Source organism: Rhodnius prolixus, unplaced genomic scaffold (genome assembly GCF_049639745.1).
Source record: "Rhodnius prolixus isolate KJV_2025 unplaced genomic scaffold, Rpr scaffold_12, whole genome shotgun sequence".
NCBI lineage: Eukaryota > Metazoa > Arthropoda > Insecta > Hemiptera > Reduviidae > Rhodnius > Rhodnius prolixus.
Window position 1 is genome coordinate 16,715,610 of NW_027411635.1, and position 26,133 is coordinate 16,741,742.

General features: G+C 33.7%; 1 protein-coding gene across 1 annotated transcript in view; it reads left to right on the forward strand.

Moving 5' to 3' along the window:
- FMRFa (FMRFamide related propeptide) overlaps positions 1 to 26,133 on the forward strand; it is an 81,874-nt gene that overhangs the window by 32,575 nt on the left and 23,166 nt on the right. The gene's annotated exons all lie outside the window — the stretch shown is intronic.

The window sequence follows — 26,133 nt, forward strand, 5'->3', positions numbered from 1 at the left end:
AAAAATGGAAAAATGCAATATCTATCTTAGTTTTGCTGGAATTTCCTTAATTTCTGCTTCAAACATTGTATTTTTAGGACGAGCGTTTATTATACACATTAGGGCGACTATTTTCAGATGTAGTAGTTCAGAAAATAGGAAAAAATAGAGAATCTTCATTAGTTTTGCTGGAATTTCCTTAATTTCTGTTTCTAACACTGTACTTCAATGCCTCGCGTATATTATACACATTAGGTCGGCTGGTTTTGGAAGTAGCGATTCTGAAAAATGGAAAAATGCAAAATCTATATTGCTTTTGCTGGAATTTCCTTAAATTCTGCTTCAAACATTGTATTTTCAGGACGAGCGTTTATTATACACATTAGGGCGACTATTTTCAGATATAGTAGTTCAGAAAATAGGAAAAAATAGAGAATCTTCATTAGTTTTGCTGGAATTTCCTTAATTTCTGTTTCTAACACTGTACTTCAATGCCAAGCGTATATTATACACATTAGGTCGGCTGGTTTTGGAAGTAGGGATTCTGAAAAATGGAAAAATGCAGTATCTATCTTAGTTTTGCTGGAATTTCCTCATCTTCTGTTTCCAACACTGTACTTCAATGCCAAGCGTATATTATACACATTAGGTCGGCTGGTTTTGGAAGTAGGGATTCTGAAAAATGGAAAAATGCAGTATCTATCTTAGTTTTGCTGGAATTTCCTTAATTTCTGTTTCTAACACTGTACTTCAATGCCAAGCGTATATTATACACATTAGGTCGGCTGGTTTCGGAAGTAAGGATTCTGAAAATTGGAAAAATGCAATATCTATCTTAGTTTTGCTGGAATTTCCTCATCTTCTGTTTCCAACACTTTACTTCAATGCCAAGCGTATATTATACACATTAGGTCGGCTGGTTTTGGAAGTAGGGATTCTGAAAAATGGAAAAATGCAATATCTATCTTAGTTTTGCTGGAATTTCCTTAATTTCTGTTTCTAACACTGTACTTCAATGCCATGCGTATATTATACACATTAGGTCGGCTGGTTTTGGAAGTAGCGATTCTGAAAAATGGAAAAATGCAATATCTATCTTAGTTTTGCTGGAATTTCCTTAATTTCTGCTTCTAACATTGCATTTTTAGAACGAGCGTTTATTATACACATTAGGGCGACTATTTTCAGATGTAGTAGTTCAGAAAATAGGAAAAAAATAAAGAATCTTCATTAGTTTTGCTGGAATTCCCTTAATTTCTGTTTCTAACACTGTACTTCAATGCCAAGCGTATATTATACACATTAGGGCGACTATTTTCAGATGTAGTAGTTCAGAAAATAGGAAAAAATAGAGAATCTTCATTAGTTTTGCTGGAATTTCCTTAATTTCTGTTTCTAACACTGTACTTCAATGCCAAACGTATATTATACACATTAGGGCGACTATTTTCAGATGTAGTAGTTCAGAAAATAGGAAAAAATAGAGAATCTTCATTAGTTTTGCTGGAATTTCCTTAATTTCTGTTTCTAACACTGTACATCAATGCCAAGCGTATATTATACACATTAGGTCGGCTGGTTTTGGAAGTAGGGATTCTGAAAAATGGAAAAATGCAATATCTATCTTAGTTTTGGTGGAATTTCCTTAATTTCTGCTTCAAACATTGTATTTTTTAGGACGAGCGTTTATTATACACATTAGGGCGACTATTTTCAGATGTAGTAGTTCAGAAAATAGGAAAAAATAGAGAATCTTCATTAGTTTTGCTGGAATTTCCTTAATTTCTGTTTCTAACACTGTACTTCAATGCCTCGCGTATATTATACACATTAGGTCGGCTGGTTTTGGAAGTAGCGATTCTGAAAAATAGAAAAATGCAATATCTATCTTAGTTTTGCTGGAATTTCCTTAATTTCTGTTTCTAACATTGCATTTTTAGAACGAGCGTTTATTATACACATTAGGGCGACTATTTTCAGATGTAGTAGTTCAGAAAATAGGAAAAAATAGAGAATCTTCATTAGTTTTGCTGGAATTCCCTTAATTTCTGTTTCTAACACTGTACTTCAATGCCAAGCGTATTTTATACACATTAGGGCGACTATTTTCAGATGTAGTAGTTCAGAAAATAGGAAAAAATAGAGAATCTTCATTAGTTTTGCTGGAATTTCCTTAATTTCTGTTTCTAACACTGTACTTCAATGCCAAGCGTATATTATACACATTAGGGCGACTATTTTCAGATGTAGTAGTTCAGAAAATAGGAAAAAATAGAGAATCTTCATTAGTTTGGCTGGAATTTCCTTAATTTCTGTTTCTAACACTGTACATCAATGCCAAGCGTATATTATACACATTAGGTCGGCTGGTTTTGGAAGTAGGGATTCTGAAAAATGGAAAAATGCAATATCTATCTTAGTTTTGCTGGAATTTCCTTAATTTCTGCTTCAAACGTTGTATTTTTAGGACGAGCGTTTATTATACACATTAGGGCGACTATTTTCTGATGTAGTAGTTCAGAAAATAGGAAAAAATAGAGAATCTTCATTAGTTTTTGCTGGAATTTCCTTAATTTCTGTTTCTAACACTGTACTTCAATGCCAAGCGTATATTATACACATTAGGTCGGCTGGTTTTGGAAGTAGCGATTCTGAAAAATGGAAAAATGCAATATCTATCTTAGTTTTGCTGGAATTTCCTTAATTTCTGCTTCAAACATTGTATTTTTAGTACGAGCGTTTATTATACACATTAGGGCGACTATTTTCAGATGTAGTAGTTCAGAAAATAGGAAAAAATAGAGAATCTTCATTAGTTTTGCTGGAATTTCCTTAATTTCTGTTTCTAACACTGTACTTCAATGCCTCGCGTATATTATACACGTTAGGTCGGCTGGTTTTGGAAGTAGCGATTCTGAAAAATGGAAAAATGCAATATCTATCTTAGTTTTGCTGGAATTTCCTTAATTTCTGTTTCTAACATTGCATTTTTAGAACGAGCGTTTATTATACACATTAGGGCGACTATTTTCAGATGTAGTAGTTCAGAAAATAGGAAAAAATAGAGAATCTTCATTAGTTTTGCTGGAATTCCCTTAATTTCTGTTTCTAACACTGTACTTCAATGCCAAGCGTATTTTATACACATTAGGGCGACTATTTTCAGATGTAGTAGTTCAGAAAATAGGAAAAAATAGAGAATCTTCATTAGTTTTGCTGGAATTTCCTTAATTTCTGTTTCTAACACTGTACTTCAATGCCAAGCGTATATTATACACATTAGGGCGACTATTTTCAGATGTAGTAGTTCAGAAAATAGGAAAAAATAGAGAATCTTCATTAGTTTTGCTGGAATTTCCTTAATTACTGTTTCTAACACTGTACATCAATGCCAAGCGTATATTATACACATTAGGTCGGCTGGTTTTGGAAGTAGGGATTCTGAAAAATGGAAAAATGCAATATCTATCTTAGTTTTGCTGGAATTTCCTTAATTTCTGCTTCAAACATTGTATTTTTAGGACGAGCGTTTATTATACACATTAGGGCGACTATTTTCAGATGTAGTAGTTCAGAAAATAGGAAAAAATAGAGAATCTTCATTAGTTTTGCTGGAATTTCCTTAATTTCTGTTTCTAACACTGTACTTCAATGCCTCGCGAATATTATACACATTAGGTCGGCTGGTTTTGGAAGTAGGGATTCTGAAAAATGGAAAAATGCAGTATCTATCTTAGTTTTGCTGGAATTTCCTCATCTTCTGTTTCCAACACTGTACTTCAATGCCAAGCGTATATTATACACATTAGGTCGGCTGGTTTTGGAAGTAGGGATTCTGAAAAATGGAAAAATGCAGTATCTATCTTAGTTTTGCTGGAATTTCCTTAATTTCTGTTTCTAACACTGTACTTCAATGCCAAGCGTATATTATACACATTAGGTCGGCTGGTTTCGGAAGTAAGGATTCTGAAAATTGGAAAAATGCAATATCTATCTTAGTTTTGCTGGAATTTCCTCATCTTCTGTTTCCAACACTTTACTTCAATGCCAAGCGTATATTATACACATTAGGTCGGCTGGTTTTGGAAGTAGGGATTCTGAAAAATGGAAAAATGCAATATCTATCTTAGTTTTGCTGGAATTTCCTTAATTTCTGTTTCTAACACTGTACTTCAATGCCATGCGTATATTATACACATTAGGTCGGCTGGTTTTGGAAGTAGCGATTCTGAAAAATGGAAAAATGCAATATCTATCTTAGTTTTGCTGGAATTTCCTTAATTTCTGCTTCTAACATTGCATTTTTAGAACGAGCGTTTATTATACACATTAGGGCGACTATTTTCAGATGTAGTAGTTCAGAAAATAGGAAAAAAATAAAGAATCTTCATTAGTTTTGCTGGAATTCCCTTAATTTCTGTTTCTAACACTGTACTTCAATGCCAAGCGTATATTATACACATTAGGGCGACTATTTTCAGATGTAGTAGTTCAGAAAATAGGAAAAAATAGAGAATCTTCATTAGTTTTGCTGGAATTTCCTTAATTTCTGTTTCTAACACTGTACTTCAATGCCAAACGTATATTATACACATTAGGGCGACTATTTTCAGATGTAGTAGTTCAGAAAATAGGAAAAAATAGAGAATCTTCATTAGTTTTGCTGGAATTTCCTTAATTTCTGTTTCTAACACTGTACATCAATGCCAAGCGTATATTATACACATTAGGTCGGCTGGTTTTGGAAGTAGGGATTCTGAAAAATGGAAAAATGCAATATCTATCTTAGTTTTGGTGGAATTTCCTTAATTTCTGCTTCAAACATTGTATTTTTTAGGACGAGCGTTTATTATACACATTAGGGCGACTATTTTCAGATGTAATAGTTCAGAAAATAGGAAAAAATAGAGAATCTTCATTAGTTTTGCTGGAATTTCCTTAATTTCTGTTTCTAACACTGTACTTCAATGCCTCGCGTATATTATACACATTAGGTCGGCTGGTTTTGGAAGTAGCGATTCTGAAAAATGGAAAAATGCAATATCTATCTTAGTTTTGCTGGAATTTCCTTAATTTCTGTTTCTAACATTGCATTTTTAGAACGAGCGTTTATTATACACATTAGGGCGACTATTTTCAGATGTAGTAGTTCAGAAAATAGGAAAAAATAGAGAATCTTCATTAGTTTTGCTGGAATTTCCTTAATTTCTGTTTCTAACACTGTACTTCAATGCCAAGCGTATATTATACACATTAGGGCGACTATTTTCAGATGTAGTAGTTCAGAAAATAGGAAAAAATAGAGAATCTTCATTAGTTTGGCTGGAATTTCCTTAATTTCTGTTTCTAACACTGTACATCAATGCCAAGCGTATATTATACACATTAGGTCGGCTGGTTTTGGAAGTAGGGATTCTGAAAAATGGAAAAATGCAATATCTATCTTAGTTTTGCTGGAATTTCCTTAATTTCTGCTTCAAACGTTGTATTTTTAGGACGAGCGTTTATTATACACATTAGGGCGACTATTTTCTGATGTAGTAGTTCAGAAAATAGGAAAAAATAGAGAATCTTCATTAGTTTTGCTGGAATTTCCTTAATTTCTGTTTCTAACACTGTACTTCAATGCCAAGCGTATATTATACACATTAGGTCGGCTGGTTTTGGAAGTAGCGATTCTGAAAAATGGAAAAATGCAATATCTATCTTAGTTTTGCTGGAATTTCCTTAATTTCTGCTTCAAACATTGTATTTTTAGTACGAGCGTTTATTATACACATTAGGGCGACTATTTTCAGATGTAGTAGTTCAGAAAATAGGAAAAAATAGAGAATCTTCATTAGTTTTGCTGGAATTTCCTTAATTTCTGTTTCTAACACTGTACTTCAATGCCAAGCGTATATTATACACGTTAGGTCGGCTGGTTTTGGAAGTAGCGATTCTGAAAAATGGAAAAATGCAATATCTATCTTAGTTTTGCTGGAATTTCCTTAATTTCTGTTTCTAACATTGCATTTTTAGAACGAGCGTTTATTATACACATTAGGGCGACTATTTTCAGATGTAGTAGTTCAGAAAATAGGAAAAAATAGAGAATCTTCATTAGTTTTGCTGGAATTTCCTTAATTTCTGTTTCTAACACTGTACTTCAATGCCAAACGTATATTATACACATTAGGGCGACTATTTTCAGATGTAGTAGTTCAGAAAATAGGAAAAAATAGAGAATCTTCATTAGTTTTGCTGGAATTTCCTTAATTTCTGTTTCTAACACTGTACTTCAATGCCAAGCGTATATTATACACATTAGGGCGACTATTTTCAGATGTAGTAGTTCAGAAAATAGGAAAAAATAGAGAATCTTCATTAGTTTTGCTGGAATTTCCTTAATTACTGTTTCTAACACTGTACATCAATGCCAAGCGTATATTATACACATTAGGTCGGCTGGTTTTGGAAGTAGGGATTCTGAAAAATGGAAAAATGCAATATCTATCTTAGTTTTGCTGGAATTTCCTTAATTTCTGCTTCAAACATTGTATTTTTAGGACGAGCGTTTATTATACACATTAGGGCGACTATTTTCAGATGTAGTAGTTCAGAAAATAGGAAAAAATAGAGAATCTTCATTAGTTTTGCTGGAATTTCCTTAATTTCTGTTTCTAACACTGTACTTCAATGCCTCGCGTATATTATACACATTAGGTCGGCTGGTTTTGGAAGTAGCGATTCTGAAAAATGGAAAAATGCAAAATCTATATTGCTTTTGCTGGAATTTCCTTAAATTCTGCTTCAAACATTGTATTTTCAGGACGAGCGTTTATTATACACATTAGGGCGACTATTTTCAGATATAGTAGTTCAGAAAATAGGAAAAAATAGAGAATCTTCATTAGTTTTGCTGGAATTTCCTTAATTTCTGTTTCTAACACTGTACTTCAATGCCAAGCGTATATTATACACATTAGGTCGGCTGGTTTTGGAAGTAGGGATTCTGAAAAATGGAAAAATGCAGTATCTATCTTAGTTTTGCTGGAATTTCCTCATCTTCTGTTTCCAACACTGTACTTCAATGCCAAGCGTATATTATACACATTAGGTCGGCTGGTTTTGGAAGTAGGGATTCTGAAAAATGGAAAAATGCAGTATCTATCTTAGTTTTGCTGGAATTTCCTTAATTTCTGTTTCTAACACTGTACTTCAATGCCAAGCGTATATTATGCACATTAGGTCGGCTGGTTTCGGAAGTAAGGATTCTGAAAATTGGAAAAATGCAATATCTATCTTAGTTTTGCTGGAATTTCCTCATCTTCTGTTTCCAACACTTTACTTCAATGCCAAGCGTATATTATACACATTAGGTCGGCTGGTTTTGGAAGTAGGGATTCTGAAAAATGGAAAAATGCAATATCTATCTTAGTTTTGCTGGAATTTCCTTAATTTCTGTTTCTAACACTGTACTTCAATGCCATGCGTATATTATACACATTAGGTCGGCTGGTTTTGGAAGTAGCGATTCTGAAAAATGGAAAAATGCAATATCTATCTTAGTTTTGCTGGAATTTCCTTAATTTCTGCTTCTAACATTGCATTTTTAGAACGAGCGTTTATTATACACATTAGGGCGACTATTTTCAGATGTAGTAGTTCAGAAAATAGGAAAAAATAGAGAATCTTCATTAGTTTTGCTGGAATTTCCTTAATTTCTGTTTCTAACACTGTACTTCAATGCCTCGCGTATATTATACACATTAGGTCGGCTGGTTTTGGAAGTAGCGATTCTGAAAAATGGAAAAATGCAATATCTATCTTAGTTTTGCTGGAATTTCCTTAATTTCTGTTTCTAACATTGCATTTTTAGAACGAGCGTTTATTATACACATTAGGGCGACTATTTTCAGATGTAGTAGTTCAGAAAATAGGAAAAAATAGAGAATCTTCATTAGTTTTGCTGGAATTTCCTTAATTTCTGTTTCTAACACTGTACATCAATGCCAAGCGTATATTATACACATTAGGGCGACTATTTTCAGATGTAGTAGTTCAGAAAATAGGAAAAAATAGAGAATCTTCATTAGTTTGGCTGGAATTTCCTTAATTTCTGTTTCTAACACTGTACATCAATGCCAAGCGTATATTATACACATTAGGTCGGCTGGTTTTGGAAGTAGGGATTCTGAAAAATGGAAAAATGCAATATCTATCTTAGTTTTGCTGGAATTTCCTTAATTTCTGCTTCAAACGTTGTATTTTTAGGACGAGCGTTTATTATACACATTAGGGCGACTATTTTCTGATGTAGTAGTTCAGAAAATAGGAAAAAATAGAGAATCTTCATTAGTTTTGCTGGAATTTCCTTAATTTCTGTTTCTAACACTGTACTTCAATGCCAAGCGTATATTATACACATTAGGTCGGCTGGTTTTGGAAGTAGCGATTCTGAAAAATGGAAAAATGCAATATCTATCTTAGTTTTGCTGGAATTTCCTTAATTTCTGCTTCAAACATTGTATTTTTAGTACGAGCGTTTATTATACACATTAGGGCGACTATTTTCAGATGTAGTAGTTCAGAAAATAGGAAAAAATAGAGAATCTTCATTAGTTTTGCTGGAATTTCCTTAATTTCTGTTTCTAACACTGTACTTCAATGCCTCGCGTATATTATACACGTTAGGTCGGCTGGTTTTGGAAGTAGCGATTCTGAAAAATGGAAAAATGCAATATCTATCTTAGTTTTGCTGGAATTTCCTTAATTTCTGTTTCTAACATTGCATTTTTAGAACGAGCGTTTATTATACACATTAGGGCGACTATTTTCAGATGTAGTAGTTCAGAAAATAGGAAAAAATAGAGAATCTTCATTAGTTTTGCTGGAATTCCCTTAATTTCTGTTTCTAACACTGTACTTCAATGCCAAGCGTATTTTATACACATTAGGGCGACTATTTTCAGATGTAGTAGTTCAGAAAATAGGAAAAAATAGAGAATCTTCATTAGTTTTGCTGGAATTTCCTTAATTTCTGTTTCTAACACTGTACTTCAATGCCAAGCGTATATTATACACATTAGGTCGGCTGGTTTTGGAAGTAGGGATTCTGAAAAATGGAAAAATGCAGTATCTATCTTAGTTTTGCTGGAATTTCCTCATCTTCTGTTTCCAACACTGTACTTCAATGCCAAGCGTATATTATACACATTAGGTCGGCTGGTTTTGGAAGTAGGGATTCTGAAAAATGGAAAAATGCAGTATCTATCTTAGTTTTGCTGGAATTTCCTTAATTTCTGTTTCTAACACTGTACTTCAATGCCAAGCGTATATTATACACATTAGGTCGGCTGGTTTCGGAAGTAAGGATTCTGAAAATTGGAAAAATGCAATATCTATCTTAGTTTTGCTGGAATTTCCTCATCTTCTGTTTCCAACACTTTACTTCAATGCCAAGCGTATATTATACACATTAGGTCGGCTGGTTTTGGAAGTAGGGATTCTGAAAAATGGAAAAATGCAATATCTATCTTAGTTTTGCTGGAATTTCCTTAATTTCTGCTTCAAACATTGTATTTTTAGGACGATCGTTTATTATACACATTAGGGCGACTATTTTCAGATGTAGTAGTTCAGAAAATAGGAAAAAATAGAGAATCTTCATTAGTTTTGCTGGAATTTCCTTAATTTCTGTTTCTAACACTGTACTTCAATGCCTCGCGTATATTATACACATTAGGTCGGCTGGTTTTGGAAGTAGCGATTCTGAAAAATGGAAAAATGCAAAATCTATATTGCTTTTGCTGGAATTTCCTTAAATTCTGCTTCAAACATTGTATTTTCAGGACGAGCGTTTATTATACACATTAGGGCGACTATTTTCAGATATAGTAGTTCAGAAAATAGGAAAAAATAGAGAATCTTCATTAGTTTTGCTGGAATTTCCTTAATTTCTGTTTCTAACACTGTACTTCAATGCCAAGCGTATATTATACACATTAGGTCGGCTGGTTTTGGAAGTAGGGATTCTGAAAAATGGAAAAATGCAGTATCTATCTTAGTTTTGCTGGAATTTCCTCATCTTCTGTTTCCAACACTGTACTTCAATGCCAAGCGTATATTATACACATTAGGTCGGCTGGTTTTGGAAGTAGGGATTCTGAAAAATGGAAAAATGCAGTATCTATCTTAGTTTTGCTGGAATTTCCTTAATTTCTGTTTCTAACACTGTACTTCAATGCCAAGCGTATATTATACACATTAGGTCGGCTGGTTTCGGAAGTAAGGATTCTGAAAATTGGAAAAATGCAATATCTATCTTAGTTTTGCTGGAATTTCCTCATCTTCTGTTTCCAACACTTTACTTCAATGCCAAGCGTATATTATACACATTAGGTCGGCTGGTTTTGGAAGTAGGGATTCTGAAAAATGGAAAAATGCAATATCTATCTTAGTTTTGCTGGAATTTCCTTAATTTCTGTTTCTAACACTGTACTTCAATGCCATGCGTATATTATACACATTAGGTCGGCTGGTTTTGGAAGTAGGGATTCTGAAAAATGGAAAAATGCAATATCTTTCTTAGTTTTGCTGGAATTTTCTTAATTTCTGCTTCAAACATTGTATTTTTAGGACGAGCGTTTATTATACACATTAGGGCGACTATTTTCAGATGTAGTAGTTCAGAAAATAGGAAAAAATAGAGAATCTTCATTAGTTTTGCTGGAATTTCCTTAATTTCTGTTTCTAACACTGTACTTCAATGCCAAGCGTATATTATACACATTAGGTCGGCTGGTTTTGGAAGTAGGGATTCTGAAAAATGGAAAAATGCAGTATCTATCTTAGTTTTGCTGGAATTTCCTTAATTTCTGTTTCTAACACTGTACTTCAATGCCAAGCGTATATTATACACATTAGGTCGGCTGGTTTTGGAAGTAGGGATTCTGAAAATTGGAAAAATGCAATATCTATCTTAGTTTTGCTGGAATTTCCTTAATTTCTGTTTCTAACACTGTACTTCAATGCCAAGCGTATATTATACACATTAGGTCGACTGGTTTTGGAAGTTGGGATTCTGAAAATTGGAAAAATGCAATATCTATCTTAGTTTTGCTGGAATTTCCTTAATTTCTGTTTCTAACACTGTACTTCAATGCCAAGCGTATATTATACACATTAGGTCGACTGGTTTTGGAAGTTGGGATTCTGAAAATTGGAAAAATGCAATATCTATCTTAGTTTTGCTGGAATTTTCTTAATTTCTGTTTCTAACACTGTACTTCAATGCCAAGCGTATATTATACACATTAGGTCGGCTGGTTTTGGAAGTAGGGATTCTGAAAAATGGAAAAATGCAATATCTATCTTAGTTTTGCTGGAATTTCCTTAATTTCTGTTTCTAACACTGTACTTCAATGCCATGCGTATATTATACACATTAGGTCGGCTGGTTTTGGAAGTAGGGATTCTGAAAAATGGAAAAATGCAATATCTTTCTTAGTTTTGCTGGAATTTTCTTAATTTCTGCTTCAAACATTGTATTTTTAGGACGAGCGTTTATTATACACATTAGGGCGACTATTTTCAGATGTAGTAGTTCAGAAAATAGGAAAAAATAGAGAATCTTCATTAGTTTTGCTGGAATTTCCTTAATTTCTGTTTCTAACACTGTACTTCAATGCCAAGCGTATATTATACACATTAGGTCGGCTGGTTTTGGAAGTAGGGATTCTGAAAAATGGAAAAATGCAGTATCTATCTTAGTTTTGCTGGAATTTCCTTAATTTCTGTTTCTAACACTGTACTTCAATGCCAAGCGTATATTATACACATTAGGTCGACTGGTTTTGGAAGTTGGGATTCTGAAAATTGGAAAAATGCAATATCTATCTTAGTTTTGCTGGAATTTCCTTAATTTCTGTTTCTAACACTGTACTTCAATGCCAAGCGTATATTATACACATTAGGTCGACTGGTTTTGGAAGTTGGGATTCTGAAAATTGGAAAAATGCAATATCTATCTTAGTTTTGCTGGAATTTCCTTAATTTCTGTTTCTAACACTGTACTTCAATGCCAAGCGTATATTATACACATTAGGTCGGCTGGTTTTGGAAGTAGGGATTCTGAAAAATGGAAAAATGCAGTATCTATCTTAGTTTTGCTGGAATTTCCTTAATTTCTGTTTCTAACACTGTACTTCAATGCCAAGCGTATATTATACACATTAGGTCGGCTGGTTTTGGAAGTAGGGATTCTGAAAATTGGAAAAATGCAATATCTATCTTAGTTTTGCTGGAATTTCCTTAATTTCTGTTTCTAACACTGTACTTCAATGCCAAGCGTATATTATACACATTAGGTCGACTGGTTTTGGAAGTTGGGATTCTGAAAATTGGAAAAATGCAATATCTATCTTAGTTTTGCTGGAATTTCCTTAATTTCTGTTTCTAACACTGTACTTCAATGCCAAGCGTATATTATACACATTAGGTCGACTGGTTTTGGAAGTTGGGATTCTGAAAATTGGAAAAATGCAATATCTATCTTAGTTTTGCTGGAATTTTCTTAATTTCTGTTTCTAACACTGTACTTCAATGCCAAGCGTATATTATACACATTAGGTCGGCTGGTTTTGGAAGTAGGGATTCTGAAAAATGGAAAAATGCAATATCTATCTTAGTTTTGCTGGAATTTTCTTAATTTCTGTTTCTAACACTGTACTTCAATGCCAAGCGTATATTATACACATTAGGTCGGCTGGTTTTGGAAGTAGGGATTCTGAAAAATGGAAAAATGCAATATCTATCTTAGTTTTGCTGGAATTTCCTTAATTTCTGTTTCTAACACTGTACTTCAATGCCATGCGTATATTATACACATTAGGTCGGCTGGTTTTGGAAGTAGGGATTCTGAAAAATGGAAAAATGCAATATCTTTCTTAGTTTTGCTGGAATTTTCTTAATTTCTGCTTCAAACATTGTATTTTTAGGACGAGCGTTTATTATACACATTAGGGCGACTATTTTCAGATGTAGTAGTTCAGAAAATAGGAAAAAATAGAGAATCTTCATTAGTTTTGCTGGAATTTCCTTAATTTCTGTTTCTAACACTGTACTTCAATGCCAAGCGTATATTATACACATTAGGTCGGCTGGTTTTGGAAGTAGGGATTCTGAAAAATGGAAAAATGCAGTATCTATCTTAGTTTTGCTGGAATTTCCTTAATTTCTGTTTCTAACACTGTACTTCAATGCCAAGCGTATATTATACACATTAGGTCGGCTGGTTTTGGAAGTAGGGATTCTGAAAATTGGAAAAATGCAATATCTATCTTAGTTTTGCTGGAATTTCCTTAATTTCTGTTTCTAACACTGTACTTCAATGCCAAGCGTATATTATACACATTAGGTCGACTGGTTTTGGAAGTTGGGATTCTGAAAATTGGAAAAATGCAATATCTATCTTAGTTTTGCTGGAATTTCCTTAATTTCTGTTTCTAACACTGTACTTCAATGCCAAGCGTATATTATACACATTAGGTCGACTGGTTTTGGAAGTTGGGATTTTGAAAATTGGAAAAATGCAATATCTATCTTAGTTTTGCTGGAATTTTCTTAATTTCTGTTTCTAACACTGTACTTCAATGCCAAGCGTATATTATACACATTAGGTCGGCTGGTTTTGGAAGTAGGGATTCTGAAAAATGGAAAAATGCAATATCTATCTTAGTTTTGCTGGAATTTTCTTAATTTCTGTTTCTAACACTGTACTTCAATGCCAAGCGTATATTATACACATTAGGTCGGCTGGTTTTGGAAGTAGGGATTCTGAAAAATGGAAAAATGCAATATCTATCTTAGTTTTGCTGGAATTTCCTCAATTTCTGTTTCCAACACTATACTTCAATGCCAAGCGTATATTATACACATTAGATCGGCTGGTTTTGGAAGTAGGGATTCTGAAAAATGGAAAAATGCAATATCTATCTTAGTTTTACTGGCATTTCCTTAATTTCTGTTTCTAACATTGTATTTTTAGGATTACCGTATACTATACATATTAGGTCGGCTACTTTCAGTTGTAGTACTTCAGAAAATAGGGAAAAATACTGGAACATCATCAGAATTTGACGCGCCTTTAATTTGATTACAAATAAGTAAATAAGAAGAATTTAAGAATATAAGCAAAATTCTGAAATTTGTAGAAACTTTCGTGACCGATAATGCCATTTCACTGAATTTATTTTTGTTGTTCGTAGAGAAAATTGGTTTCTTTCAAGTAAACCGTATAATGATTGAGTATTTTTTGTTTAAATTGTAAGTTTAAATTTTGTTGCATAAACATAGGAATTCATGTATGCTTTCACACAAGTATGTCTAGGAATCGGCTGCATTAGTCGTAGGACCTCTTCATCATTTTATCTACTTGCATCTCCAAAGTCAGTTCCTTTACTCATTTTTTTTTTGTAATGAACTAATTTACGAAGTAAAGTGCATTAATTTTGTACAGTGCGTAAGTCAGAAAGCTGAAGATTATTTTGATTGTATTATGTAGTTTAATAGCCGACACAAAGCGACATTACAAATGCAAATATCTGTGACAATCTCGGTACAGCTGGCAAACATCGTCTTATTATTCAATTGCATTTGTTTGAATGTTGCAGTAGAACAATGCAGTTTAGTGAATGGCTCAATTACGCGTACATGAATAAGTTAACTTAAACAACAAATGGTCGTCATTGTCGCTATCAACAGTTTAATTAGTCCACAATAAATATTTCTCCACTAAATATGGCATACATAACTAATAAATGTATTTTGATAGATAAATCACTATACATCTATACTAATTGCTTAAATGAAATGTTAGCCTGATTAATGTAAACGTATCCGATTTCCAACAAATGTGTTCTCCACAATTTGCGACAAATATTATTTTAGCTTAAGGATGTGTGATTCAAGAATTCCTCAATTGGTGGGTGTGACGTGATTTTTTTCTTTGTAGTAGGTAATTTAGTAAACAGAAAGGATATTTTCATTTTAAAAGTGTCTACTTCATCGACTTTATAATCGTTGATCCCTCTCTGGGGGGTATTAAGGAGAGTTAGTGGGTTGGTAACAGGTAGTGGTTATTCTCCAACTACCAGCTGCAGACTTTTCCTGGGATTTCCTTAGAGAGAAAACTGGATTTGAATTAGTATTCTTCCAGTTTCTTTTAATTAGAGGAAATCTTCTTCAGAATATGTTAGAAGGCTTTCTAGAGAAAACTGGATATGAATTAGTATTAGTATAGCTGGCCAGTTCATTCATAATCTGTGACATCTAATAAATTCTAAAAAAGTGAAGGAAACGTTAATGCAGTAAAATTACTTAAATTTTTATAACTAATTATGTTGATATTACTCACCTTTTATTATTATAATTATTTAAGTAATTTTACTGCATTAACTTTTTATTAAATTTTTTAGAATTTATTAGATGTCACAGACCCTTATGCTGGCCAGTTCATTCATTATAAGTTTTTTGATATAATAATAAAAGGTGAGTAATATCAACATAATTAGTTATAAAAATTTAAGTAATTTTACTGCATTAACGTTTCCTTCACATTTTTAGAATTTATTAGATGTCACAGATTATGAATGAACTGGCCAGCATAAGGGTCTGTGACATCTAATAAATTCTAAAAAATTTAATAAAAAGTTAATGCAGTAAAATTACTTAAATAATATCAATGAAGTATGAATGAAATGTTGGTTACCTGCTGATTTGTGAGCATTTTGGCGTTTAATCAACCCTTATACTTTTTAAAACATTTTAAACTGTAAGTTTTTGTTAAGGAGATTTTTGTACCTTTTGGATAGATTTTTCTTTTTTTCTATTATTTGGGTGGGGCAAACTCCCCTCCTTATGAGGCATAGCGTCGAGACTTTTAAAGTACAAGTCTGAACAAAATTTCGATTCGAATGACACTTCATTCATAAAAATCGGTTCACGTCTCGATAATTTGAAACGATTCCTATACTTCCTCTTAACAAGTGTAAGAGCAGAATGTCGTTTAAAAGTTACGTAGGGGAGCCCTAACCCTATCATCCTACCAAATTTTATCAAAATCGGGCCAAGATTTACAGAGAAATTAGAAATAATAATTTTGGAAGTGGCCTTACATAAAGGGGGCTAACTCCTCTCCCATTCGATGTACAGCGTCGAGACTCCCAAAAGGCACATCTACATAAAATTCCGAATCGAATGACACCTCATTCATGAAAATCGGTTCACGCGTTTAGGCGCTACGCAGTTTACAAAAAAGGTAACAACAACAACAAGAACAAGAAGAAGAAGAACAACAACCATTTTTGAAAATGCCGTTTTTGCTCATTTTCAGCAACTTTTTTCTCGAAATCTATTACATCTATGTTGTTGCAAAAAAATTACAGTTGTAAAGGAGGATTTGCCCTACATTTTAAAGAAAATTTGGGAATTTTATCTTTTATAGAAAAAGAGAAAAAAATTGTCAAAGTTGGGAGTTTTTCAACGTTACGCTTTTTCGTGCAGTTTTTGACGATCAACCCTTATACAACTGTCCTACCGGACAGTTTTAATATGTTAGAAGGCTTTCTAGAGAAAACTGGATTTGAATTATTATTCTTCCAATTCCTTTTAATTAGAGGAAATCTTCTTCACAATAACTTGGCTCGCATTGGATGGATATAGTTTGTTGTCTAGGCTATTTCCTGTTCGAAAACTTCTTCGGTTAGATGGTTTCCTTCATATGATGAAACCATCCTCAGAATATGGTGTTTTATTCAGTTGACTTCAAGTCTTGTTTAAAAAAATAATATATTTGGCACTACCGAATTATTAAAATGTTTTATAACTTTTTTTTATTAAAAACTGATTAATTTTTGTTATTAAAAAAATCGTGCCCAGAAAATGTGACAGCGAACTGCAGCGAACATGAAGGCTACCATGAATACGAGTATTTTGTCAATGAAAGCAAATAAGTTTATGAAGCCTGTTAAAAATTTGGCGAGAAAGTTCAGCAATTAACAGTTAAAAATAAACTTTTATTGCTCTAATATACCTTAATTTTATTTTTTCATACTATAACGAGAGTTCTTTTGCTAATTGACGCTAATATGCAGAGATTATATAAACAAAAAAACGCGATACATCTCGAGGCACGAATGGGCCTCGAGACAGATATGCGTCTAATGATTCCTGTAGGAATTTAATGCTTTTAAAGAAATTTTATACTATAATTACTCTACCCAAACTTCTTAACTGCAATTTATTGGCCATAAAAATAACTAAATAAAAAATTACGATTTACTCCTAGATTATTAGTTATAAATTATTAAATTGCCTCTTCTAATTACCTCTTTTTTTTGAGACCCAAGCGAACCCAAAACCTATACATACACCCTCTTCAGGAAATGTCCCATTTTTAACCTCACTTCTTTAATGCATATCCTCGACAAAAAAAAAGAAAAAAAACAACTAAATTATATTAATTTGGCGGGAACACAATGCATACAATGGAGCTGTTGCGGGAGACTAAGAATTTTGGGTGGGTGTGTAAACAGACGGTCCACTTTCTGCATCAGTTCAAACACTAGCTATAACAGAGGCTTATAAAAAATTAATGCAACTCCATTGAATGCATTATCATATTTTGAAGACATTTTCCAAAGCAGAATTTTTTTAAAAGGCCACTAAAAATTCTGCATTATCTCTCTTTTATTCTGTTCTCAATATTTTGGTTAGATATTTCGTACTAATAAATAATTAACAACCTTAACACAATGGAAAGTCATTTTACAGCAGAGCTTTTAACTTCATATCTCCCTAGAAAATCTGTTCAAATAAAATTTCCCGTAAAGAAAATTATTCAAATAACAGTTTTAGTTTAACAAAAACTTACAGTTTAAAAAGTAAAGAGTTGATTAAACGCCAAAAGGTACCCCCCAAATCAGGCAAGAACCCAAAATTTTTATACATACGAGGGTCGTTTGAAAAGTCCGTGCAAAAATAAAAACTACTTAATTTTTTGGGGTAAACCTTTTTTATTTTTCAACATAGTCTCCTTTTCGGCTTATACACTTCGTCCAACGCTGCTCTAGTTTGTTGATCCCTTCCGAATAATAGGATTTGTCCAAGTCTGAAAAATAGCCATTCGTTTCTGCAATCACCTCCTCGTTTGAATAAAATCTTTTTCCCGCCAGCCATTTCTTCATATTGGGGAACAAATAGTAGTCCGAGGGAGCCAAGTCTGGGGAATAGGGGGGATTTGAAACGAGTTGGAACCCTATTTCCATTAATTTTGCGACCACAACTGCTGAGGTGTGAGCTGGTGCGTTGTCGTGATGGAAAAGGACTTTTTTGTGGGCCAATCGTGGGCGTTTTTCTTGCAGCTCGGTTTTCAAACGGTCCAATAACGATGAATAATATGCACCTGTAATAGTTTTACCATTTTCCAGATAGTCGATGAGGATTATTCCTTGCGAATCCCAAAATACAGTCGCCATAATCTTTCCGGCCGAAGGAACGGTCTTCGCCTTTTTTGGCGCAGATTCCCCCTTGGTAACCCATTGTTTAGATTGTTCTTTGGTCTCAGGAGTGTAGTGATGTATCCATGTTTCATCCACAGTGACGAAACGACGCTTAAAGTCCTGCGGATTCTTCTGGAACAGCTGCAAACCGTCCTTGCAACACTTCACACGATTTCGTTTTTGGTCAAGCGTGAGCAATCACGGCACCCATCTTGCGGATAGCTTTGTCATGTCCAAATGTTGATGCAAAATATTATGTACCCGTTCATTCGAGATGCCCACAGCACTAGCAATCTCACGCACCTTCACTCTTCTGTCATCCATCACCATATCATGGATTTTATCAATGATTTCTGGAGTAGTAACCTCAACAGGGCGTCCAGAACGTTCAGCGTCACTTGTGCCCATATGGCCACTCCGAAAATTTTGAAACCACTTATAAACTGTTCTAATCGAAGGTGCAGAGTCACCATAATGTTTATCAAGCTTCTCTTTAGTCTCCTGAGGCGTTTTGCCTTTCATAAAGTAGTGTTTAATCAACACACGAAATTCTTTTTCGTCCATTTTTTGAAAATCACTCGACTTCCTCGATTCAAACGAATGCCAAACACAAAGAAATAGACCGATCTGGCTGAAACTTGGTGTGTGTTCTTCCAAGAGATGCTACTAACTAAACATAACCTCGATACGCGCCAGTGGTGCTATCTCTCTGACTTTGCACGGACTTTTCAAACGACCCTCGTACTTCAACTTGTAATTTCAGCTATTTAGAAACGGTTTATGTTTTATTCAAAATTTAGTAATATATCATTTAAGTAATTTTAAAAGCATTAAATTTTCATTAACATTGTTTAGAATAGATTAGTTATCATAGACCCTTATGCTGGGTGCCATTTTCATATACAAAATGCTTGAATACAAAATTCATTAAATATTGCACCATTTAACTAGTTTGATCGTACATAGTAGGTTCGAAACTGTTCATGCACAGATTTAAAACAAAAATAATGAAGCTTGAAAATTCAAAACACTTTGAAAAAAAAAAATGGATACACCAACATACAGGGTGATCCATTTAAAACGCACCAATCGCTAATAACTTTTTAGAAAAGCGGAATTTCGAAAAAACCCACGAAGTAAACTAACTATATGTTTTTTTTTGGTCTAGTTTCCAAATTTTCCACCCACGATGCTGTATCTTTATTTTTCGCGGAGTTAACGGCCAAAAACCCGATTGGAGTTTCATAAGGACCACTGGTTTTGACAATGATTATGAAAACTACATAAAAAAAACTATGAAAATGACGCTAACCCCGTTTTGATATCCATAATATTAGTCGAGATATTTAAGATCAAAATTACAATTTTATCTATTCGTGAACGGTTTTCAATATTAATTTTCCTCCACAGATACACCAGTTTTGGGAGCTCCTCTGGCTGCGAAAAATGTTATTTGTAACGCAAAGAACAAAAATAATAATAATTGAAGATTTAAAAAAATGTAGTGTAATGTAATGGTTATGGGTGAGTCAGTATAAATTTGTTTTATCATTAAATAAAAGCAATCATCACATCATTTTAACGTACGCTTTATGCAAGACTTCTTGACCTAACATTACGGTAAGAATATCTTGCCACGGATGGGCGGGTGTTGGTCTAGTGGTCAAGGCGTGGCTTTGTACGTGGGAGATTCCCAGTTCGAATCCCGCGTATGCAGTCATTCTTATTACTTAAATAATCATAATACTTTTTTAAATAAAGTGTAGTCATAGGCGGGATTCGAACTGGGGATCTCCCACTTACAAAGCCACGCTCTTGACCACCAAACCAACACCCTGGCAAGATATTCTTACCGTAATGTTAGGCCAAGAAGTCTTGCCTACTGGATGCATTAAAATGATGTGATGATTGCTTTTATTTGATGATAAAACAAATTTATCCTGATTCACCCATAACCATTACATTACCCTACATGTTTTAAAATCTTCAATTATTATTATTTTTGTTATTGGCGTCACAAATAACATTTTTTGCGGTCAGAGGACCTCCCAAAACGTGTATTTCTGGTGGAAAATTAATATCGAAAACCGTTCACGAATAGATAAAATTGTAACTTTGATCTTAAATATCTCGACAAATATTAGGGATATCAAAACGGGGTTAGCGTCATATTTCACAGTTTTTTTATGTAGTTTTCATAATCATTGTCAAAACCAGTGGTCCTTATGAAACTCCAATCGGGTTTTTGGCCGTAACTCCGCCAAAAATAAAGATACAGCATCGGGGGTGGAAAATTTGAAAACTATCCAAAATAAAACATATAGTTTACTTCATGGATTTTTTCGAAATTCCGCTTTTCTAAAAAGTTATTAGTGATTGGTGCGTTTTAAATGGATCACCCTGTATACTAACGAAATTACTATTTTTATTTTTTATTTATAGACATCAGATTTAAATGAAAGTTTTGTACATCAGTGACAAGACAAACATCGTCGGTTTAAGTTCGCAATTCGATTAAATTGATTGGTAGTTATTTATTAAGTAATATGTACTTAATAATTAATCTAGTTTGTTAATATTACATTTCAGTGTAGTTTCCTTCAATTACATTCTTAATCTAGGTGTATTTATTGACTGTTTAATACATGAATGTACATACAGCAAGGGAATGAGGGAATCGCAATATACAAACTAAATACATTATGTAAAAATACAAAGAAAAACACAACTAAAAAAGAGACTATTAAATGAAAATAACAAAAAAGAAAGAAAAGAAAATATATATGTTGTCTTATAATATCAATGAGGAAAAGAAAAATGAACTTAAAATAAATTTTAACAAATGCTTAAACTGATTACTGAACAGAAACGTAACTCTTAAAATAAAGTAAAACATATTTACTAAAGTTATAATTACCAACTAACTAGGAAAGTAGCGCCCTAAATTTAAGCACAAAAATTATAAAATGGTAAACATTCCATATCTGTTTTTTATTTAAATCATTTAAAAGTGAATTTAAATCATTGTAACAACCAATCTGATAATGTATTCTGTAAAGATGATAAGCTGGACAAATAAAAAATATATGTGCTAACGTTTCTTCCTCGTCTAAATTGCAGTGTGTGCATTTCTCATTGAAATTCAAAATGTATCTAATTTTTTTAAAATAAATAACACATTGATCTACTGAAGCAACCCGAAGCTGGCTAATAATTTTAATTATTTGGAAGGGCATTTCTAATTGGAGATATGAACTATTGTTATGAAAATTAGGTTGGTAAAGGTTAGTGTAAGATGTGTTTTGTAATCTGACCACATCCAGCTCAATCAAATTGTTTTCATATTTGTTTAAAATTTCTTTTTTTAAATTTACAATTTGGTCCAGATCTTGGGATTGCCAGAGAGAGTCATAGCCCAACTCTGTAATCAACTGTTTCAATTGACATGCCCAATTGTATTTAGTGTCACAACCTTGATTCCCTAGAAACAGCATTCTATTGAAACAGATTCTAGGCAGCCTGTTGTTGCTCATTTTTAGGAGTTTAATCCACCAATTAAGAGCAGACTTAAAAACATTGAATTTTAGTTGGATTCTTGCTATCTCCAAGCGCAAGATATAATTGGGAGTCCTCCTGGGCCAGCCGAGGGCCGATTTAAAAAACTTAGACTGAACTACTTCAATGTCGTCCGCGTACCTCAAAGCCCAGGATTCGCAACAATATAATAAGATGGACCTAATCATTGAATCAAAAAGCTTATGTTGGGCCTTCCAAGACGTGTAATGGGCTTTTTTGAAAATATTGCCAACGGCTCCAAATGCCACTGTCGCCTTATTAATCCTATCTTTTGAAGCTAGACTAAAGAGACCTGAGTTTGAAAATAATACACCCAAGTACCTGAATGAGGTAACAACCTCTAACGGGCAATTATTATAAAAAATAATTAGTAATAATAATTTAGGAGGGGGCCTTACATAAAGGGGGCTAACTCCTCTCCTATTCGATGTACAGCGTGGAGACCCCCAAAAGGCACATCTACATAAAATTCCGAATCGAATGACACCTCATTCATGAAAATCGGTTCACGCGTTTAGGCGCTACGTTGTTTACAAAAAAGGTAACAAGAACAACAACAACAACAAGAAGAACAAGAACAAGAACATTTTTTGAAAAAGCCGTTTTTGCTTATTTTCGGCAACTTTTTTCTCGAAATCTATTAGATCTGTGTTGTTGCAAAAAAAATTACAGTTATAAAGGAGGATTGCCCTACATTTTAAAGAAAATTTGGGAATTTTATCTTTTATAGAAAAAGAGAAAAAAATTGTCAAAGTTGGGTGTTTTTCAACGTTACGCTTTTTCGTGCAGTTTTTGACGATCAACCCTTATACAACTGTCCTACCGGACAGTTTTAATATGTTGCTTGGGCGATCGACCATGGCTTTTTTTAAATATTACAGATTTTGTTTTATCAATGTTAACTTCTAAGCTATTAACAGTACAATATTTTTTAAATACATTTAATTTCCTTTGGGCATCCACCAATGTGTTGGACAGGAGAACAGTGTCGTCCGCATAAAGTAGGGATATTAACCCATTTTCACAATCTATACTAACTGTATCACAGTTGTTAGCTAGTAAAAAATTATCCAAATCATTGAGAAAGATTGAAAAAAGTATTGGAGATATTGTATCCCCTTGCAGCACTCCTTTGCTAACCGGCACTTCGTCAGAAAATTGCGAATAACAATAATGTTATATGTACGTAATATAAAAATAATATCTGTCTATTCCTTACAAAAGTTCGCAACATTACATCCTTTTTTCCTGAAAACTGACGCTACTCAGTGGTGATAAAAAAAAAAAATTAGCTTTCCACCATTAAATGGAAACATATTGCCCTAGAATTGAAATAAATGAACCGGGTAGAGGAATTTGGGAACAAATTGTTTAAATAATGAAGCAAAACAATAGGTTAGCTTCCCTTAGCTAGCGTCTAATTAAGGCTGACGTTATTAATATAGAACGTTCGGGCGACGATCCAGTCTAAATAGGTGGGAAACCAAATCTTTCTATTGTCTGACTGAAAACATTAAACCCTAAAAAAACCCTCAAAGTGTTGGCACTTAACCTTAGTAAACATTGCAATTGATTTATAATCAATTTTAGTTTTCCAAATTTAGATTCAAAGAATGGCATTCCCAAAAACAAAATATTAAAATTTCAGCCATCTGTGATTTTCTATTTTTTGAGTAATACAAACCAAGAACTGATAGTTTCACAAGACGAACATTTTGATCCTTTTAAAACTGTAATGGTGTTTGAGGAGGATGTTGGTTGTAGATGTTGATGGATAAATAACACCTTGTATTGGTATAAGATATTATATATGTATTTGACTGACTGCCAAGGACTGTATACTTTACACTACAAGAACAGAACAGACTGACTGACGTGGCTAAAACGATGTGTACAAGACTTTGAACCGAATCACAGAATCTCAGAATCTCCTTTTTGACTTTCCTCTCGTTCTTATATACATTCGCCGAGGCTCCCTTCTCTGTGTGCCGAGGGGGCTGTCTCTTTCTCTCTGGCTAGAGTGGGTGAGTGGTGGGGTTTCACTACCCCTACGCTAGAGTGGATGAGTGGTGGGGTTTCACTACCCTTACATCATCCCCCCTCCTGAAGTAATTTTTCGTTGGCGAAAAATTAGCGTTGGTAGCTTGGCTGAAATGATGTTGTTGATGCTGCTAAATTTATAGCATATTTGGCTAGGGATATGCGACTAGCATGCTGTTTTTATGAGAGCCAGAATTGTCATGTCTGTTATAGAGAATTTAAAATTTGGAGCAGTCTTTGGCAGTAATTTAAAATATGTACATTGAATATGAACCGAATCACAGAATCTCAGAATCTCCTTTTTGACTTTCCTCTCGTTCTTATATACATTCGCCGAGGCTCCCTTCTCTGTGTGCCGAGGGGGCTGTCTCTTTCTCTCTGGCTAGAGTGGGTGAGTGGTGGGGTTTCACTACCCCTACGCTAGAGTGGATGAGTGGTGGGGTTTCACTACCCTTACATCATCCCCCCTCCTGAAGTAATTTTTCGTTGGCGAAAAATTAGCGTTGGTAGCTTGGCTGAAATGATGTTGTTGATGCTGCTAAATTTATAGCATATTTGGCTAGGGATATGCGACTAGCATGCTGTTTTTATGAGAGCCAGAATTGTCATGTCTGTTATAGAGAATTTAAAATTTGGAGCAGTCTTTGGCAGTAATTTAAAATATGTACATTGAATATGAACCGAATCACAGAATCTCAGAATCTCCTTTTTGACTTTCCTCTCGTTCTTATATACATTCGCCGAGCCTCCCTTCTCTGTGTGCCGAGGGGGCTGTCTCTTTCTCTCTGGCTAGAGTGGGTGAGTGGTGGGGTTTCACTACCCTTACAAAACCAAAAAAAAGACAATTATTATTTTTTTGTATTCAAGAGAACTCAAAAACTGTTTCTATTTTCGGTAAAAAAAAAAAAAAACTCAAAATTGAAAGCCTCATTTACTTGGTTAAGCAGAAGTTACAAAATAAAAGGTCATACTTGGGGATAAAGCAGGACAAATTGATAGGTACCCTAACAGAGTAACGTTGTCTGATAAATTAGGGTGATATTTGTAGCCTGTATTACAAGCTTCTATAGAAAATGGAACCAAACATTGCTTCTAGCTGTCGGCTATATTCCTGAGAAAGCTAATTTTGCATATTTCTTTAACATTATATCTGGCTTTTGTTCCTAAGAAATATTTATTATTTTCCTTTAGTCTATCTATTCTTTCCTCATGTGGAGAGCCGCTAGTCACCTTATTCGTCCCTATTTCTATGACATCTAGGACAATTAATCAGCCTTCTCCGTTCATCCAAATCACAAATATTAAAGAATAATTTAAAAAATAATTTTTTTTTTTAATTTTGGAGCGGAGATTTGAAATTTTATTAAGGCCGCTTCATCGTACTACCTAAGTGGTTTACTCTCTCCTAATTATACTGAGATTGGCAGCGATATCTTTAGAGACGCAGTCAATAGCTGGCTAAAAAAAAGATGCATTGCAAATAAACTATTTCCGATTGTAGGAAATTTTCGAAATTTCTTTTACACTTTAGAAATAAATTTTTTAAGTTGAAAATTTGGTTTAGATCCGCTGGATAATATTGTTAATTTTATCCTTCGTTGGCTCGCATGTTTTGTGGTAAACCCTGAACGGTTTTGGACTTACATTCATTTACCAAAGGTAGATTAAATTAGATTAGTGTCGGAGAATTCGACTTCACTCATGTTTTCGACTCGCTGACTAAGTCTCATGTTATGTTTAAGTCTCTTGAACTCAAAAAAAAAAAAAGGCTTTTGCCCATGTGCAGGTTTTTTAGCGTGTGTATGTGTGCGTACGTTTTGTTAGAACTAATACAATAATTATTAGGAGCGGTCGTTGGTCTAGTGGTCAAGAGCTTGGCTTTGTGTGTGGGAGATCGCCAGTTCGAATCCAGCGTATGACTACTTTTTAATTGTTAGAAAAAAATTGTTTATAGTAAAGTATGGGCTTCCGCCCCTGTCCACGATATCTAATTGAA